The sequence below is a fragment of the Triticum dicoccoides genome, chromosome 1A, assembly GCF_002162155.2.
Source record: "Triticum dicoccoides isolate Atlit2015 ecotype Zavitan chromosome 1A, WEW_v2.0, whole genome shotgun sequence".
NCBI lineage: Eukaryota > Viridiplantae > Streptophyta > Magnoliopsida > Poales > Poaceae > Triticum > Triticum dicoccoides.
The window spans coordinates 520,371,828-520,392,908 of record NC_041380.1 but is presented as its reverse complement, the minus strand read 5'-3'; positions in this window follow the sequence as shown (position 1 = coordinate 520,392,908).

Below are 21,081 nucleotides of genomic sequence, written 5' to 3'. Positions count from 1 at the left end.
CCACACCCCACCGTAGAGAGAATAATATTTCCATAAATCTAATCTGCTGTCACGTTTTGGTAGCACAACATCACGTCACGGCCCGGTCCTTATCTGAACCGTTTTTCTCAACCAGCATTGCGCATATTGCGAGGCGGTTTTTCTGTCGCGTCTTGTCAAAGCAGAGATCGTGTCCCCCTTATTACGGGATTCTCATCAATACGGACGTGGATAACCCAACCGTGCCTGTTGGTATGAATCCTAGATCTTAGGCAAGTCCTAAACGGCCACGAGGAGGACACTTGATATTCACCCTCTTTATAAAGAGGACGAGGCCTTTTTTTTTCCCTCTCGTGCTCAAACGAATCCTTCCCCCGCCTCGAGTTCTAACACCCAAAGCTCGGGTCAGGCGCTTCAGACCTTCAACTATGTCCGGATCCAACCTTCAAGGTCGGTGGATGCCTTCCTCTGTCATAGAGGAGGACAACAAGAAGCTGCGAGAGGCCAGATATCTGACCGCCGAAATTTCGCATAGGCTGCCTGCCCGAGGGCAGGTCATCCCTACTCCTGAACCCACCGAGAGTGTCGTGTTCATCTCCCACTTCCCCCGAGGACTAGGCCTCGCTCTGGATCCCTTTGTTAGGGGTCTTATGTTCTATTATGGGATGGATTTCCATGATCTGGCCCCGGATTCCCTTCTTCACATCTCATCATTTATTGTCGTATGTGAGGCCTTCCTCCGCATTACCCCTCACTTCAGCATGTGGCTCAAGACCTTCGATGCGAAGCCGAAGATGATCGAGGGGCGGCACGCAGAGTGCGGAGGTGCCTTAATAAGCAAAATCGTTGATGCTCCATGGCCAGAGGGTTCCTTCCCAGAGGTGTCCAGATTGTGTAGCGGGAGTAGTTTTACATCACAGCTCACCAAAGTGCCAAGTGGGTAGCTGCCCCTACCTTTCGCTCGGGCCCCCCATCGCAACTGATGTCATGGATCAGCGGGGGGCTGAGCTGGGGTCCAGCAAAGGACGTGCCAATATTGCAGAGCCGTATCCGAGTTCTCTTTGAGAGAGATTTCAGTCTGGTTATGGTAATGCAAGTTATGCTAGTTCGTCGAGTCCAGGCTTGCAAACGTTGGCCCTCCGTATGTGGGAATTCAACCCGGAAGGACCGTGAGCTATTCAGCATTTCCTCAGCATGACGCTCGAAGAGATGTACAAATCGTTCTCCGGACCCCAAATAGAGTGTCCGAACACCACCGAGGATGTGGGTTTGAGTTGCAACCGCGCTGCTACCCAAGTAAGTAATCCCATGGCCGAACCCGCTGTCCTTTTGTTTATCATGGCATCATTCTAAAGAGTCGCTCTTTGACCAGGACTGGATAATAAAGGCGAAGATGATCAGGTGTTCAGCCCCCCTTCCTGAGGGCTTGGACAATCCGGTACTGGACAAGATGCTCGAGCCGGCGCCTTATCTAGTGCCCTCAATGGAGGATGAAGGGGGGAATAAAGAGGGCGAAAGCGGGCCTCACTCGCTACTCATTCCAACCGGGGGAATGAGCGCCTCCGCGAGGGAGGATAACCAGGGGGAAGAATCTGACATTCTCTCTCCTCGGGGAAGGAAGAGGACTACCTCTGAAGATCCGGAAACTAAGGTTTCCAAACGGGAGAAGAAATCTTCGCCAGAGGGTCCTGCCTCGGAGGGTATTCTTGCCGCACAATGTCCGCGTGGGGATCAACCCTCTACCGAGCTGTAAGTAATCAAAAAGTACTTAATAGTGAAAATATCCTACCTTACTTCCGAAGACAATAACTCATGCTTATAAATTGTAGTCCGGATCGTAGCCCTTCTCGACAGAGTTCGTCTTCGGGGGATCTTCTTCCGGAGATGATGGAGAGCGAAACCCCTCCCCCTGACACCCCGCCTTATGAGGCGGACGACCCTAAAGTGTCGTCGCGGAGGGTGTCTTCGGATCCGCCAAGGCCAGAGGATAACCCTTTGGCTACCCGGAATACCCAGTATTCGGCTCCTAAGGAGAGCGACAGCAAGAGTCCAGAACCGTACAGCGTGCGGTCGGACGCACTGAAGGATCTTCTGGGGCAAGCGGCCGTCTCGGAAGCGCATCGTACGCTGATGGGTATGGTAATTTAAAGGATTTCATCCGCTGAAAACGGATTGCACGAAGCCTTTATGAGTCTGCTGAAAGGCTTTGAGGTATGTGAAATAGTGTATGTTTTTATAGTACCGCACACATTAGGTGTGCCCTATGCAGATAGTAGCCCCTAAGACTCTGGTTGTTGTCGAGAATGGTAGCAACCCGAGGATCATATTCCCAGGTAATAACCTGACTGCCTTTATGTGCAGGCGGCTGAGGCTCCAGTGGCTAGCCGAACTGATGGGTTTACCGAGCTAAAGCGGCAACTTGATGCGGCCGATGCCAATATCGTGCTTGTCAACCAACGGCTTGACGAGGCACAGGGTAAGTGATTTCTCTGGTGATCGTCACATAATAAGAGGAGCATGATGCCAGCATCTTTAATATGTTGTGACTACAGATGGAGCTGCCATCGTGGAGACCCTTCGGGCGGAGCTTGCCCGAGCCAAGGAACAAGCAAGGAGTAGCAATGCGGCCGCTCTAAAGGTGGCCGAAGAGTTGAGGGCCGAACAGGCCGCGCATTGTGAGAGCAAGGAAAGAATGGCCAAAATGGTTGTAGAGTTAAAAGATGCTGCTGACCGCTACCAGCTTCTTGAAGAAGAAAGCCGAGCGAGGGTGATGGACCTGGAGAAGGCCCTGGTAGCTGCCAAGGAAGCCCGCTCCAAAATTAGAGCGACGAAGGAGGAGCTGCATCAAGCTGCAGATATCGTGTCTGGGAAGCCCTTCTTGTTGCGGACTAAATTCGGAGATCCGAAGTATGCTCCTCTTGACTAACTATGGAGTTCTACGGACGCCTACGTGGATTTGGCTGCAAGTGCTGCTGATGCGGCCGAGTACTTCAAGGATCGGAAAGATCACGAAGTGGAAAAGCTGTTCTGGTCACAGTTTCATGCTCCAGTTCGTCCGCTGCTGTTGAATGAGCGAATGGCCGAGTGGGCCGAGCTCCATAGGTTGTCCGGACTTGCCATGAGGTCCGTTGTGGATCATCTGTGGCCGGGGGGGGGCAAGGCCGAATAGCTATTTTAGTTTAGTGCAACAATTCCTTGGTGTTGTGCCGCGCATCGATGCTATGAAGAGATAGGCGTGCATAGAGGGTGCGCGGATGACCTTTGCCCGTGTCAAGACATACTGGGTGGAGATGGAGGCCACCACTGTTGCGACACCGGGTTCGGCCGTAGGCCGAGTGGATGCCGAGCACTACTTTGAAGAAGTTCTTGAAGGCGCTCGTTCGATAGAGGCTCGGTGCTCGAAGAATATTATGTTCTAGTGACATGTACTTCCATTGTAAAAACAATGTTTTATTGAGTTATCAAGGCTGTATTTATACTTTTGCCCGAAAGTACTATGATGCTTCCTGTGCGGCCGTCTATGTATATATGTATATAACCTGAAAGTTTGCAGTCGTCGGCTTCCGCCCCCACGCATATAATGCGGGGGTGTTCGCAGAAAACGTGAATCCACACTTGATCCAACGTCTTGGTCCATTAAGGAGGTGGTAGCGCAGCGAACGAGGCAATCGGACTATATTGCTTTAACACTTTCACTTAGCCATATGAGTTTGACAGTTGGGCTACTATATAGCCCCTGGTACTTCTGCGCTCGTCCGAATACGGGCGGTACGTACATGACCGGGAAACGGCCCTTCGTTAATGCGGAGGAATCCCGTAGATTCCACTGAGTCATCGAGTGGTTGAACAGTCTCTCGCTATATCATGACAGTCAGTTTTCGGCTTTCTCTACTGAGGTGCTCATCCGGGTGAACCAGGGCACAATCGCAGTAGCTCATCCGGGTGCACGAGTGGAAGCCCCTGGTATCGTCTATGAGGGTTTGATCATCAAACCAATCTCATGTATATGTGGTGGAGCGCCGGATCGTCTAACCGTGTCCGTGGTCTTGACGACCTGTCATTTTTTCTGGTTGGTGAGGCCGTCTAGTTCGCGGCTGTTAAAGCAGCCGCATCCTCTTCCGCACGTAAAAAAAGTTCGGTATTTCCACTAACTGTGATGATGCCACGTGGACCGGGCATCTTAAGCTTGAGAAAAGCATAATGCGGTATGGCATTAAAACGAGCGAAAGTCGTTCTTCCGAGTAGTGCTTGATAACCACTTCGTAATGGAGCGACGTGGAAAGTTAACCTTTCGCTTCGGAAGTTATCGGGGGAACCGAATACAACCTCTAGCAGTAGAGAGCCCGTACATCGGGCCTCTTGGCCTGGTATTACTCCCTTGAAGGTAGTATTACTGTGGCTTATTTGTGTCGGGTCTATCCCCATTTTGCAGACTGTGTCCTGATATATCAGATTTAGATCACTGCCGCCGTCCATGAGGACCCGTGTGAAATGGTACCCGTTTATTATTGGGTCTAACACCAAGGCCGCTAGTCCTTCATGTCAGATACTTGTCGCGTGATCCCTACGATCAAAAGTGATCAGGCAGGCCAACCAGGGGTTGAACCTAGGGGTCATGGGCTATATGGCGTGTGTGTCTCGGAGTGCATGCATGCTTCTCCTCTTCGTCACATGGATCACGTTTACCGTTTTAACCTCTGGTCGGAACTTTTTCTGTCCTCCGGTGCTTTGCTGGCGAGGTTCATCCTCATCTTTGCTTGGTGTCTCTTCCCCTTTGTGTTCGGCGTTTAGCTTACTGGCGTGCTTGAAGACCCAACATTCTCTGTGGGTGTGATTTGCAGGTTTGTCGGGGGTGCCGTGAATCTGATAGAGCTTGTCAAGAATCTTGTTTAGGCCGGATGGTCCTTCTCTGCTGCCTTTGAAAGGCTTTTTCCGCTGACCTGGTCGAGAGCCCCCGAATCCGGCGTTTACCGCCGTATTATCTGGGCTACCTTCTTTATTTCGACGCTTGTTTTTGTTGTGTCGTGGTTTTCCATCATCATCCTTGACTTCGGATGTGCTTGGGTCGCTGGTGCTGCTACAGGGCAACCAGCTGTCTTCACCCGCGCAAAAGCGGGTCATGAGGGTTGTTAGGGCTGCCATTGTTCTCGGTTTTTCTTGGCTGAGGTGTCTGGCGAGCCATTCGTCTCGGACACTGTGTTGAAAAGCTGCTAAGGCTTCGGCGTCCGAACAGTCGACGATTTGGTTCTTCTTGCTGAGGAACCTGTTCCAAAGCTTACGGGCGGACTCTCCGGACTGTTGGATTATATGACTTAAATCGTCTGCATCCGGAGGTCGGACATAAGTCCCTTGAAAATTTGCCCGAAAAGCGTCCTCGAGCTCCTCCCAACTTCCAATTGAGTTTTCGGGGAGGCTTTTCAGCTAGTGCCGAGCTGGCCCTTTAAGCTTGAGGGGCAAGTATTTAATGGCATGGAGATCGTCTCCGCGAGCCATATGAATATGGAGGATAAAGTCCTCGATCCATACTCCAGGGTCTGTGGTCCCGTCGTACGCCTCTATGTTCACTGGTTTGAATCCTTCTGGGAATTCGTGATCCAGAACCTCATTGGTGAAACAAAGGGGGTGTGTGGCACCCCTGTATTGGGATATGCCATGGTGTTCGGACGGTTGTAGTATTCGGTTTTGATTTTGTGCCGGAGCGCGCTTCCTAGATCCATAGATGGATCTGGTCACGCCGGATTTTTGGCGCAAGTTCTCACGTAGATCGTGTGTTGAATTATGTGCGACTTTGTTAGCCGCTCTATCGCGGTCACAAGGTGGTGGATCCGGCCGGTTGGTCGTATCATTTTTCGGCTGTGTGGGCTCTAAGGCCTCATCATCGAATTCAGGCAATAGCTTGCGCTTTGGATAGCTATTTGTGTGGTAACTTCCACCATACTTTGTTGTTGGGTAACGTAGTAATTTCAAAAAAAATTCCTATGCACATGCAAGATCATGGTGATGCATAGCAACGAGAGGGGAGAGTGTGATCTACGTAGCCTTGTAGATCGACAACGGAAGCGTTAGCACAACGTGGTTGATGTAGTCGTACGTCTTCACAGCCCGACCGATCAAGCACCGAAACTAAGGCACCTCCAAGTTCTAGCACACGTTCAGCTCGATGACGATCCCCGGACTCCGATGCAGCAAAGTGTCGGGGAAGAGTTCCGTCAGCACGACGACATGGTGATGATCTTGATGTACTACCGTCGCAGGGCTTCGCCTAAGCACCGCTACAATATTATCGAGGACTATGGTGGAAGGGGGCACCGCACACGACTAAGAATATGATCACGTGGATCAACTTGTGTCTCTAGGGGTGCTCCCTGCCTCCGTATATAAAGGATCAAAAGGGGGGGTGCGGCCGGCTAGGAGAGGGTGCGCCAGGAGGAGTCCTACTCCCTCCGGGAGTAGGATTCCCCCCTTTCCTAGTTGGAATAGGATTCAGGAGGGGGGAAAGAGGAGAGAGAGAAGGAAGGGGGCGCCGACCCCCTCTCCTTGTCCTATTCGGACTAGGGGGGGAGGGGCGCACGGCCCAGACCTGGCCACCTCTCATCTCTTCCACTAAGGCCCACTAAGGCCCATATACCTCCCGGGGGGTTCCGGTAACCTCCCGGTACTCCGGTAAAATCCCGATTTCACCCGGAACACTTTCCATATTCAAATATAGGCTTCCAATATATCAATCTTTATGTCTCGACCATTTCGAGACTCCTCGTCATGTCCGTGATCACATCCGGGACTCCGAACAAACTTCGGTACATCAAAATGCATAAACTCATAATATAACTGTCATCGAAACCTTAAGCGTGCGGATCCTACGGGTTCGAGAACAATGTAGACATGATCGAGACATGTCTCCGGTCAATAACCAATAGCGGAACCTGGATGCTCATATTGGCTCCTACATATTCTATGAAGATCTTTTATCGGTCAGACCGCATAACAACATACGTTGTTCCCTTTGTCATCGGTATGTTACTTGCCCGAGATTCGATCGTCGGTATCTCAATACCTAGTTCAATCTCGTTACCGGCAAGTCTCTTTACTCGTTCCGTAATACATCATCTCACAACTAACTCATTAGTTGCAATGCTTGCAAGGCTTATGTGATGTGCATTACCAAGAGGGCCCAGAGATACCTCTCCGACAATCGGAGTGACAAATCCTAATCTCGAAATACGCCAACCCAACATGTACCTTTGGAGACACCTGTAGAGCACCTTTATAATCACCCAGTTACGTTGTGACGTTTGGTAGCACACAAAGTGTTCCTCCGGCAAACGGGAGTTGCATAATCTCATAGTCATAGGAACATGTATAAGTCATGAAGAAAGCAATAGCAACATACTAAACGATCGGGTGCTAAGCTAATGGAATGGGTCATGTCAATCAGATCATTCATCTAATGATGTGATCCCGTTAATCAAATAACAACTCTTTGTCCATGGTTAGGAAACATAACCATCTTTGATTAACGAGCTAGTCTAGTAGAGGCATACTAGTGACACTCTGTTTGTCTATGTATTCACACATGTATTATGTTTCCGGTTAATACAATTCTAGCATGAATAATAAACATTTATCATGATATAAGGAAATAAATAATAACTTTATTATTGCCTCTAGGGCATATTTCCTTCAGTCTCCCACTTGCACTTGAGTCAATAATCTAGATTCTACAGTAATGATTCTAACACCCATGGAGCCTTGGTGCTGATCATGTTTTGCTCGTGGAAGAGGCTTAGTCAACGGATCTACTACATTCAGATCTGTATGTATCTTGCAAATCTCTATGTCTCCCACCTGGACTAGATCCCGGATGGAATTGAAGTGTCTCTTGATGTGCTTGGTTCTCTTGTGAAATCTGGATTCCTTTGCCAAGGCAATTGCACCAGTATTGTCACAAAAGATTTTCATTGGACCCGATGCACTAGGTATGCACCTAGATCGGATATGAACTCCTTCATCCAGACTCTTTCATTTGATGTTTCCGAAGCAGCTGTGTACTCCGCTTCACATGTAGATCCCGCCACGACGCTTTGTTTAGAACTACACCAACTGACAGCTCCACCGTTTAATGTAAATACGTATCCGGTTTGCGATTTAGAATCGACCGGATCAGTGTCAAAGCTCGCATCGACGTAACCACTTACGATTAGCTCTTTGTCACCTCCATAAATGAGAAACATATCCTTAGTCCTTTTCAGGTATTTCAGGATGTTCTTGACCGCTGTCCAGTGATCCACTCCTGGATTACTTTGGTACCTCCTTGCTAGGCTTATAGCAAGGCACACATCAGGTCTGGTACACAGCATTGCATACATGATAGAGCCTATGACTGAAGCATAGGGAACATCTTTCATTTTCTCTCTATCTTCTGCAGTGGTTGGGCATTGAGTCTGACTCAACTTCACACCTTGTAACACTGCAAGAACCCTTTCTTTGCTTGATCCATTTTAAACTTCTTCAAAACTTTGTCAAGGTATGTGCTTTGTGAAAGTCCAATTAAGCGTCTTGATCTATCTCTATAGATCTTAATGCCTAATATGTAAGCAGCTTCACCGAGGTCTTTCATTGAAAAACTCTTATTCAAGTATCCCTTTATGCTATCCAGAAATTCTATATCATTTCCAATTAGTAATATGTCATCCACATATAATATCAAAAATGCTACAGAGCTCCCACTCACTTTCTTGTAAATACAGGCTTCTCCAAAAGTCTGTACAAAACCAAATGCTTTGATCACACTATCAAAGCGTTTATTCCAACTCCGAGAGGCTTGCACCAGTCCATAAATGGATCGCTGGAGCTTGCACACTTTGTTAGCTCCCTTTGGATCGACAAAACCTTCTGGTTGCACCATATACAACTCTTCTTCCAGAAATCCATTCAGGAATGCAGTTTTGACATCCATCTGCCAAATTTCATAATCATAAAATGCGGCAATTGCTAACATGATTCGGGCAGACTTAAGCATCGCTACGGGTGAGAAGGTCTCATCGTAGTCAATCCCTTGAACTTGCCGAAAACCTTTTGCAACAAGTCGAGCTTTGTAGACAGTAATATTACCGTCAGCGTCCGTCTTCTTCTTGAAGATCCATTTATTCTCAATTGCTTGCCGATCATTGGGCAAGTCAACCAAAGTCCATACTTTGTTCTCATACATGGATCCCATCTCAGATTTCATGGCTTCAAGCCATTTTGCGGAATCTGGGCTCACCATCGCTTCTTCATAGTTCGTAGGTTCATCATGATCTAGTAGCATGACTTCCAGAACAGGATTACCGTACCACTCTGGCGCGGATCTCACTCTGGTTGATCTACGAGGTTCAGTAGTATCTTGTTCTGAAGTTTCATGATCATTATCATTAGCTTCCTCACTAATTGGTGTAGGTGTCACAGAAATAGGTTTCTGTGATGTACTACTTTCCAATAAGGGAGTGGGTACAGTTACCTCGTCAAGTTCTACTTTCCTCCCACTCACTTCTTTCAAGAGAAACTCCTTCTCTAGAAAGTTTCCGAATTTAGCAACAGAAGTCTTGCCTTCGGATCTGTGATAGAAGGTGTATCCAATAGTTTCCTTTGGATATCCTATGAAGACACATTTTTCCGATTTGGGTTCGAGCTTATCAGGTTGAAGATTTTTCACATAAGCATCGCAGCCCCAAACTTTCAGAAACGACAACTTTGGTTTCTTGCCAAACCACAGTTCATAAGGCGTCGTCTCAACGGATTTTGATGGTGCCCTATTTAACGTGAATGCGGCCGTCTCTAGAGCGTATCCCCAAAACGATAGCGGTAAATCAGTAAGAGACATCATAGATCATACCATATCTAGTAAAGTACGATTACGACATTCGGACACACCATTACGCTGTGGTGTTCCGGGTGGCGTGAGTTGCGAAACTATTCCACATTGTTTCAAATGTACACCAAACTCGTAACTCAAATATTCTCCTCCACTATCAGATCGTAGGAATTTTATTTTCTTGTTATGATGATTTTCAACTTCACTCTGAAATTCTTTGAACTTTTCAAACGTTTCAGACTTGTGTTTCATTAAGTAGATATACTCATATGTGCTTAAGTCATCTATGAAGGTGAGAAAATAACGATATCCGCCACGAGCCTCAACATTCATCGGACCACATACATCTGTATATATGATTTCTAACAAATCTGTTGCTCTCTCCATAGTACCGGAGAACGGTGTTTTTGTCATCTTACCCATAAGGCACGGTTCGCAAGTACCAAGTGATTCATAATCAAGTGGTTCCAAAAGCCCATCAGTATGGAGTTTCTTCATGCGCTTTATACCGATATGACCTAAACGGCAGTGCCACAAATAAGTTGCACTATCATTATCAACTCTGCATCTTTTGGTTTCAACACTATGAATATGTGTGTCACTACTATCGAGATTTAATAAGAATAGACCACTCTTTAAGGGTGCATGACCATAAAATATATTATTCATGTAAATAGAACAACCATTATTCTCTGGTTTAAATGAATAACCGTCTCGCATCAAACAAGATCCAGATATAATGTTCATGCTTAACGCTGGCACCAAATAACAATTACTTAGGTCTAATATTAATCCCGAAGGTAGATGTAGAGGTAGCGTGCCGACTGCGATAACATCGACTTTGGAACCATTTCCCACGCGCATCGTCACCTCGTCCTTAGCCAATCTTCGCTTAATCCGTAGTCCCTGTTTCGAGTTGCAAATATTAGCAACAGAACCAGTATCAAATACCCAGGTGCTACTGCGAGCATTAATAAGGTACACATCAATAACATGTATATCACATATACCTTTGTTCACCTTGCCATCCTTCTTATCCGCCAAATACTTGAGGCAGTTCCGCTTCCAGTGACCAGTCTGCTTGCAGTAGAAGCACTCAGTTTCAGGCTTAGGTCCAGGTTTGGGTTTCTTCTCTTGAGCAGCAACTTGCTTGCTGTTCCTTTTGAAGTTCCCCTTCTTCTTCCCTTTGCCCTTTTTCTTGAAACTAGTGGTCTTGTTGACCATCAACACTTGATGCTCCTTCTTGATTTCTACCTCTGCAGCTTTTAGCATTGCAAAGAGCTCGGGAATAGTCTTATTCATCCCTTGCATATTATAGTTCATCACGAAGCTCTTGTAGCTTGATGGCAGTGATTGGAGAATTCTGTCAATGACGCAATCATCTGGAAGATTAACTCCCAATTGAATCAAGTGATTATTATACCCAGACATTTTGAGTATATGCTCACTGACAGAACTGTTCTCCTCCATCTTGCAGCTATAGAATTTATTGGAGACTTCATATCTCTCTATCCGGGCATTTGCTTGAAATATTAACTTCAACTCCTGGAACATCTCATATGCTCCATGACATTCAAAACGTCGTTGAAGGCCCGATTCTAAGCCGTAAAGCATGGCACACTGAACTATCGAGTAGTCATCAGCTTTGCTCTGCCAGACGTTCATAACATCTGGTGTTACTCCAGCAGCAGGCCTGTCACCCAGCGATGCTTCCAGGACGTAATTCTTCTGTGAAGCAATGAGGATAATCCTCAAGTTACGGACCCAGTCCGTGTAATTGCTACCATCATCTTTCAACTTTGCTTTCTCAAGGAACGCATTAAAATTCAACGGAACAACAGTACGGGCCATCTATCTACAATCAAACATGAATAAGCAAGATACTATCAGGTACTAAGTTCATGATAAATTTAGGTTCAATTAATCATATTACTTAAAGAACTCCCACTTAGATAGACATCCCTCTAATCCTCTAGGTGATTACGTGATCCAAATCAACTCAACCATGTCCGATCATCACGTGAGATGGAATAGCTTCATTGGTGAACATCACTATGTTGATCATATCTACTATATGATTCACGCTCGACCTTTCGGTCTCCGTGTTCCGAGGCCATATCTGTATATGCTTGGCTCGTCAAGTATAACCTGAGTATTCCGCGTGTGCAACTGTTTTGCACCCGTTGTATTTGAACGTAGAGCCTATCACACCCGATCATCACGTGGTGTCTCAGCACAAACACTTCTTGATAATTAGTGAGAGATCATCTTATAATGCTACCGTCAATCAAAGCAAGATAAGATGCATAAAAGATAAACATCACATGCAATCAATATCAGTGATATGATATGGCCATCATCATCTTGTGCTTGTGATCTCCATCTTCGAAGCACCGTCATGATCACTATCGTCACCGGCGCGACACCTTGATCTCCATCGTAGTATCGTTGCCGTCTCGCCAATCTTATGCTTTCACGACTATCGCTACAGCTTAGTGATAAAGTAAAGCATTACAGCGCGATTGCATTGCATACAATAAAGCGACAACCATATGGCTCCTGCCAGTTACCGATAACTCGGTTACAAAACATGATCATCTCATACAATAAAATTTAGCATCATGTCTTGACCATATCACATCACAACATGCCCTGCAAAAACAAGTTAGACGTCCTCTACTTTGTTGTTGCAAGTTTTACGTGGCTGCTACGGGCTTAAGCAAGAACCAATCTTACCTACGCATCAAAACCACAACGATAGTTTGTCAAGTTGGTGTTTTTTTAACCTTCGCAAGGACCGGGCGTAGCCACATTCGGTTCAACTAAAGTTGGAGAAACTGTCACCCGCTAGCCACCTTTGTGCAAAGCAGGTCAGGAGAACCGGTCTCGCGTAAGCGTACGCGTAATGTCGGTCTGGGCCGCTTCGTCCAACAATACCGCCGAACCAAAGTATGACATGCTGGTAAGCAGTATGACTTATATCGCCCACAACTCACTTGTGTTCTACTCGTGCAAATAACATCAACACATAAAACCTAGGCTCGGGTGCCACTGTTGGGTAACGTAGTAATTACAAAAAAATTCCTACGCACACGCAAGATCATGGTGATGCATAGCAACGAGAGGGGAGAGTGTGATCTACGTACCCTTGTAGATCGACAACGGAAGCGTTAGCACAACGTGGTTGATGTAGTCGTACGTCTTCACGGCCCGACCGATCAAGCACCGAAACTACAGCACCTCCGAGTTCTAGCACACGTTCAGCTAGATGACGATCCCCGGACTCCGATCCAGCAAAGTGTCGAGGAAGAGTTCCGTCAGCACGACGGCGTGGTGACGATCTTGATGTACTACCGTCGCAGGGCTTCGCCTAAGCACCGCTACAATATTATCGAGGACTATGGTGGAAGGGGGCACCGCACACAGCTAAGAATATGATCACGTGGATCAACTTGTGTCTCTAGGGGTGCTCCCTGCCTCCGTATATAAAGGATCAAAAGGGGGGGTGCGGCCGGCCAGGATAGGGCGCGCCAGGAGGAGTCCTACTCCCTCCAGGAGTAGGATTCCCCCCTTTCCTAGTTGGAATAGGATTCGGGAGGGGGGAAAGAGGAGAGAGAGAAGGAAGGGGGGCGCCAGCCCCCTCTCCTTGTCCTATTCGGACTAGGGGGGGAGGGGCGCACGACCCAGCCCTGGATACCTCTCCTCTCTTCCACTAAGGCCCACTAAGGCCCATATACCTCCCGGGGGGTTCCGGTAACCTCCCGGTACTCCGGTAAAATCCCGATTTCACCCGGAACACTTCCGATATCCAAATATAGGCTTCCAATATATCAATCTTTATGTCTCGACCATTTCGAGACTCCTCGTCTTGTCCGTGATCACATCCGGGACTCTGAACAAACTTCGGTACATCAAAATGCATAAACTCGTAATATAACTGTCATCGAAACCTTAAGCGTGCGGACCCTATGGGTTCGAGAACAATGTAGACATGACCGAGACATGTCTCCGGTCAATAACAAATAGCGGAACCTGGATGCTCATATTGGCCCATACATATTCTACGAAGATCTTTTATCGGTCAGACCGCATAACAACATACGTTGTTCCCTTTGTCATTGGTATGTTACTTGCCCGAGATTCGATCGTCGGTATCTCAATACCTAGTTCAATCTCGTTACCGACAAGTCTCTTTACTCGTTCCGTAATACATCATCTCACAAATAACTCATTAGTTGCAATGCTTGCAAGGCTTATGTGATGTGCATTACCGAGAGGGCCCAGAGATACCTCTTCGACAATCGGAGTGACAAATCCTAATCTCGAAATACGCCAACCCAACATGTACCTTTGGAGACACCTGTAGAGCACCTTTATAATCACCCGGTTACATTGTGACGTTTGGTAGCACACAAAGTGTTCCTTCGGCAATCGGGAGTTGCATAATCTCATAGTCATAGGAACATGTATAAGTCATGAAGAAAGCAATAGCAACATACTAAACGATCGGGTGCTAAGCTAATGGAATGGGTCATGTCAATCAGATCATTCATCTAATGATGTGATCCCGTTAATAAAATAACAACTCTTTGTCCATGGTTAGGAAACATAACCATCTTTGATTAACGAGCTAGTCTAGTAGAGGCATACTAGTGACACTCTGTTTGTCTATGTATTCACACATGTATTATGTTTTCGGTTAATACAATTCTAGCATGAATAATAAACATTTATCATGATATAAGGAAATAAATAATAACTTTATTATTGCCTCTAGGGCATATTTCCTTCATTTGTTACGTTGTCGAGCACTTTGTTCCACCTGCTGTTGAGCGTATCTTGTGCGGCCTTAAGCCTTTGCTTCTGCTTCTTCAGGCTCCTTGTTATGGCAATAAGCCTTCTGTGGAGGTTCTCTTGCTCCAAGTGCGTTTCCGGGATGATGTGTGCATCTTCATCCAGACTGTTTTCTTCCTCAAACGGGGTTTGATGAGGTTTATGTTGGGGAACGTAGCATAAATTCAAAATTTTCCTACGTGTCACCAAGATCTATCTATGGAGTCATCTAGCAACGAGGGAGGAGTGGATCTACATACCCTTATTGATCGCGCGCGGAAGTGTTCAAGAGAACGGGGTTGATGGAGTCGTACTTGTCGTGATCCAAATCACCGATGATCCTAGCGCCGAACGGACGGCACCTCCGCGTTCAACACACGTACGGAGCAGCGACGTCTCCTCCTTCTTGATCCAGCAAGGGGGGAGGAGAGGTTGATGGAGATCCAGCAGCACGACGGCGTGGTGGTGGAAGTAGCAGGATTCCAACAGGGCTTCGCCAAGCGCTGTGGGAGGAGGGAGATGTGTCATGGGAGGGAGAGGGAGGCGCCAGGGCTTATGTTTAGAAGTCCTCCATCTCCCCACTATATATAGGAGGGCCAAGGGGGGTGGCCATAGGAGATCTAATCTCCTAGGGGGGTGCGGCCAAGGGGAGGAATCCTTCCTCCCCAAGGCACCTAGGAGGTGCATTCCCCTCCTAGGACTCTTCCTTTAGGGTTTCCCCCACCCTAGGCGCATGGGCCCTAGGGGGAAGTGGCGCCCCAGCCCACTTTGGGCTGGATCCCTTCCCACTTCAGCCCATGGGGCCCTCCGGGATAGGTGGCCCCACCCGGTGGACCCCCGGGACCCTTCCGGTGGTCCCGGTACAATACCGGTGACCCTGAAACTTGTCCCGATGGCCGAAACAGCACTTCCTATATATAATTCTTTACCTCTGGACCATTCTGGAACTCCTCGTGACGTTCGGGATCTCATCCGGGACTCCGAACAACATTCGGGTTACTGCATATACATATCCCTACAACCCTAGCATCACCGAACCTTAAGTGTGTAGACCCTACGGGTTCGGGAGACATGCAGACATGACCGAGATGACTCTCCGGTCAATAACCAACAGCGGGATCTGGATACCCATCTTGGCTCCCACATGTTCCATGATGATCTCATCGGATGAACCACGATGTCAAGGACTTAATCAATCCCGTATACAATTCCCTTTGTCTATCGGTACGACACTTGCCCGAGATTCGATCGTCGGTATCCCGATACCTTGTTCAATCTCGTTACCGGCAAGTCTCTTTACTCGTTCCGTAACACATCATCCCGTGATCAACTCCTTGATCACATTGTGCACATTATGATGATGTCCTACCGAGTGGGCCCAGAGATACCTCTCCGTCACACGGAGTGACAAATCCCAGTCTCGATTCGTGCCAACCCAACAGACACTTTCGGAGATACCTGTAGTGTACCTTTATAGCCACCCAGTTACGTTGTGACGTTTGGCACACCCAAAGCATTCCTACGGTATCCGGGAGTTGCACAATCTCATGGTCTAAGGAAATGATACTTGACATTAGAAAAGCTTTAGCATACGAACTACATGATCTTGTGCTAGGCTTAGGATTGGGTCTTGTCCATCACATCATTCTCCTAATGATGTGATCCCGTTATCAACGACATCCAATGTCCATGGTCAGGAAACCGTAACCATCTATTGATCAACGAGCTAGTCAACTAGAGGCTTACTAGGGACATGGTGTTGTCTATGTATCCACACATGTATCTGAGTTTCCTATCAATACAATTCTAGCATGGATAATAAAAGATTATCATGAACAAGGAAATATAATAATAATCAATTTATTATTGCCTCTAGGGCATATTTCCAACAGTCTCCCACTTGCACTAGTGTTAATAATCCAGTTCACATCGCTATGTGATTAACACTCAAGGTCACATCCCCATGTGACTAACACCCAAAGAGTTTACTAGAGTCAATAATCTAGTTCACATTACCATGTGATTAACACTCGATGAGTTCTGGGTTTGATCATGTTATGCTTGTGAGAGATGTTATAGTCAACGGGTCTGAATCTTTCAGATCCGTGTGTGCTTTACAAATCTCTATGTCATCTCCTAGATGCAGCTACCACGTTCTATTTGGAACTATTCCAAATTACTATTCTACTATACGAATCCAGTTTACTACTCAGAATAATCTGGATTAGTGTCAAAGTTTGCATCGGCGTAACCCTTTACGACGAACTCTTTTACCACCTCCATAATCGAGAAAATTCCTTAGTCCACTAGTTACTAAGGATAACTTTGACCGCTGTCTTGTGATCCATTCTTGGATCACTCTTTTACCCCTTGACTGACTCATGGCAAGGGCACACTTCAGGTGCGGTACACAGCATAGCATACTTTAGAGCCTACGTCTAAAGCATAGGGGACGACCTTCGTCCTTTCTCTCTATTCTGCCGCGGTCAGGTTTCGAGTCTTACTCAATGTTCACACCTTATAACACAGCCAAGAACTCCTTCTTTGCCGATCCATTTTGAACTCCTTCAAAATCTTGTCACGGTATGTATTCATTTGAAAGTATCATTAAGCGTTTTGATCTATCCATATAGATCTTGATGCTCAATGTTCAAGTAGCTTAATCCAGGCTTTCCATTGAAAAACACTTTCCAAATAATCCTATATGCTTTCCAGAAATTCTACGCCATTTCTGATCCACAATATGTCAACAACATATACTCATCAGAAATTATATAGTGCTCCCACTCACTTCTTTGGAAATACAAGTTTCTCATAAACTTTGTATAAACCCAAAATCTTTGATCATCTCATCAAAGCATACATTCCAACTCCGAGATGCTTACTCCAGTCCTCAGAAGGATTGCTGGAGCTTTGCATACTTATTAGCATCTTTCGGGATTGACAAAACCTTCCGGTTGTATCACATACAACCTTTCCTCAAAATTCGTCGAGGAAACAATGGTTTTTGGCATCCTATCTGCAAGATTTCACAAATAATGCAGTAATTGCTAATATAATTCCAACAGACTCTTAGCATCGCTACGAGTGAGAAAGTCTCACCGCAGTCAACTCCTTGAACTTGTCGGGAAACTTCTTAATGACAAGTCGAGCTTTCTTAATGGTGACATTTACCATCATTGTCCATCTTCCTTTTAAAATCCATCTGCACTCAATAGCCTTATGACCATCGAGCTGTTCTGCCAAAGTCTACACTTTGTTTTCATACATGGATCCTCTCTCAGATTTTATGGCCTCGAGCCATTTATCGGAATCCGGGCCCACCATCGCTTCTCCATGGCTCGCAGGTTCATTGTTGTCTAGCAACATGACTTCCAAGACAGGATCACGTACCACTCTGAAGTAGTACGCATCCTTGTCATCCCACGAGGTTTGGTAGTGACTTGATCTGAAGTTTCATGATCACTATCATAAGCTTCCACTTCAATTGTTGTAGGTGCCACAGGAACAACTTCCTGTGCCCTGCCACACACTAATTGAAGAGACGGTTCAATAACCTCATCAAGTCTCCACCATCCTCCCACTCAATTCTTTCGAGAGAAACTTTTCCTCGAGAAAGGACCCGTTTCTAGAAACAATCACTTTTGCTTCCAGATCTGAAATAGGAGGTATACCCAACTGTTTTGGGTATTCTATGAAGATGCATTTATCCGCTTTGGGTTTGAGCTTATCAGCCTGAAACTTTTTCACATAAGCGTCGCAGCCCCAAACTTTTAAGAAATGACAACTTAGTTTTCTCTAAACCATAGTTCATACGGTGTCATCTCATCGGAATTACGTGGTGCCCTATTTAAAGTGAATGTGGTTGTCTTTAATGCCTAACCCATAAACTATTGTGGTAATTCGATAAGAGACATCATGGTATGCATCATATCCAATAGGGTGCAGTTATGATGTTCGGACACACCATCACGCTGCGGTGTTCCAGGCTGTATTAGTTGTGAAACAATTTCCACAATGTCTTAATTCTATGCCAAACTCATAATTCAGATATTCATCTCTATGATCACATCATAGATATTTTATCCTCTTGTCACGACGATCTTTCAACTTCACCCTGAAATTACTTGAACCTTTCAATAATTCAGACTCGTGATTCATCAAGTAAATATACTCAACATCTACTTAAATCATCTGTGAAGTAAGAACATAACGATATCCACTACATGCCTCAGCACTCATTGGACTGCACACATCAAAATGTATTACTTCCAACAAGTTGCTTTCTTGTTCCATTTTACTGAAAACGAGGCTTTCAGTCATCTTGCCCATGTGGTATGATTTGCATGTCTCAAGTGATTCAAAATCAAGTGAGTCCAAACGGTCCATTTGCATGGAGTTTCTTCATGCATATACACCAATAGACATGGTTCGCATGCCTCAAATTTTTCAAAAATGAGTGAGTCCAAAGATCCATCAACATGGAGCCTCTTCATGCGTTTTATACCGATATGACTTAAGTGGCAGTGCCACAAGTAGGTGGTACTATCATTACTATCCTATATCTTTTGGCATGAACATGTGTATCACTACGATCGAGATTCAATAAACCATTCATTTCAGGTGTAAGACCATTTGAAGGTATTATTCAAATAAATAGAGTAACCATTATTCTCTTTAAATGAATAACCATATTGCGATAGACATAATCCAATTATATCTATGCTCAACGCAAACACCAATCTCGAGGGTAGAGGGAGCGTGCGACGCTTGATCATATTAACATTGGAAACACTTCCAACACATATCGTCAGCTCACCTTTAGCTAGTCTCCGTTTATTCCGTAGCTTTTATTTCGAGTTACTAACACTTAGCAACCGAACCGGTATCTAATACCCTGGTGCTACTAGGAGTACTAGTAAAGTACACATTAACACAATGTATATCCAATATACTTCTATCGGCTTTGCCAGCCTTCTCATCTACCAAGTATCTAGGGTAATTCTGCTCCAGTGGCTGTTCCCCTTATTACAGAAGCACTTAGTCTCGGGTTTGGGTTCAACCTTGGGTTTCTTCACTAGAGCAGCAGCTGATTTGCCATTTCATGAAGCATCCCTTTTTGCCCTTGCCCTCCTTGAAACCAGTGGTTTCACAAACAATCAACAATTGATGCTCCTTTTTGATTTCTAGTTTTGTGGTGTCAAACATCGCGAATATCTCAAGGATCATCATATATGTCCCCGATACATTATAGTTCATCACGAAGCTCTAGCAGCTTGGTGGTAATGACTTCGGAGAAACATCACTATCTCATTTGGAAGGTCAACTCCCACTCGATTCAAATGATTGTTGTACTTAGACAATCTGAGCACAAGCTCAACAATTGAGCTTTTCTCCCTTAGTTGTAGGCTAAGAAAATCGTCGGAGGTCTTATACCTCTTGACGTGGGCACGAGCCTGAAATCCCAATTTCTGTCCTTGGAACATCTCATATGTTCTGTGATGTTTCAAAAACGTCTTTGGTGCCTCAATTCTAAACCATTTAGCATTACACACTGAACTATCATGTAGTCATCAAAACGTGTATGTCAGATGTTCGCAACATCCACAGACGACGTTCGAGGTTCAGCACACTGAGCGGTGCAATTAAGGACATAAGCCTTCTATGAAGCAATGAGGACAATCCTCAGTTTACGGACCTAGTCCGCATAATTGCTACTATCAACTTTCAACTAAATTTTCTCTAGGAACATACCTAAACAGTAGAACTGAAGCGCGAGCTACGACATAATTTGCGAAGATCTTTTGACTATGTTCAGTTTAATTAAGTTCATCTTATGAACTCCCACTCAGATAGACATCCCTCTAGTCATCTAAGTGATTACATGATCAGAGTCAACTAGGCCGTGTCCGATCATCATGTGAGACGGACTAGTCAACGTCGGTGAACATCTTCATGTTGATCGTATCTTCTATACGACTCATGCTCGACCTTTCAGTCTTCTGTGTTCCGAGGCCATGTCTGTACACATGCTAGGCTCGTCAAGTCAACCTAAGTGTTTCGCGTGTGTAAATCTGGCTTACACCCGTTGTATGTGAACGTAAGAATCTATCACACCCGATCATCACGTGGTGCTTCGAAACGATGAACTTTCGCAACGGTGCACAGTTAGGGGGAACACCTTCTTGAAATTTTAATGAGGGATCATCTTATTTACTACCGTCGTTCTAAGCAAATAAGATGCAAAAACATGATAAACATCACATGCAATCAAATAATAGTGACATGATATGGCCAATATCATATAGCTCCTTTGATCTCCATCTTGGGGCTCCATGATCATCTTGTCACCGGCATGACACCATGATCTCCATCATCATGATCTCCACCATCGTGTCTCCATGAAGTTGTCTCGCCAA